This window comes from Panthera uncia (genome assembly GCF_023721935.1).
Source record: "Panthera uncia isolate 11264 chromosome A3 unlocalized genomic scaffold, Puncia_PCG_1.0 HiC_scaffold_12, whole genome shotgun sequence".
Classification (NCBI taxonomy): Eukaryota; Metazoa; Chordata; class Mammalia; order Carnivora; family Felidae; genus Panthera; species Panthera uncia.
The window spans coordinates 19,636,516-19,637,035 of NW_026057579.1; positions in this window are offsets into that span (position 1 = coordinate 19,636,516).

The following is a 520-nucleotide window of genomic DNA, read 5'->3' on the forward strand; positions in this document are numbered from 1 at the left end:
TGAGTTCCTGCACTGTGCTGGCCCTTTAGAGCATGACCTCACATTAATACTTGAAAGTAGGGACTATTATAATCCCCATTTTCAGAGGAAGAAACGAGAGTTTGAAGAAGTTCGGTTGCCTGACTAGCTCAGTCTGCAGAGCATGTGACTCTTGATCTTTTTTTTTTTTTTTTTAACGTTTATTTATCTTTGAGAGACAGACACAGAGCACAAGTGGGGAAGGGACAGAGAGAGAGGCAGACACAGAATCTGAGGCAGGCTCCAGGCTCCGAGCTGTCAGCACAGAGCCTGATATGGGGCTCGAACTCACAAACCATGAGATCATGACCTGAGCTGAAGTCCCAACACTCAACCAACTTAGCCACCCAGGCGCCCTGTGACTCTTGACCTTGAGGTTGTGATTTCAAGCCCCTCATTGGGGGTAGAGTTCACTTAAAAAAAACAAAAAAACAAAAAAACAAAAAAACAAAAAAACAAAAAAACAAAAAAACAAAAAAACAAAAAAACAAAAAAACAAAAA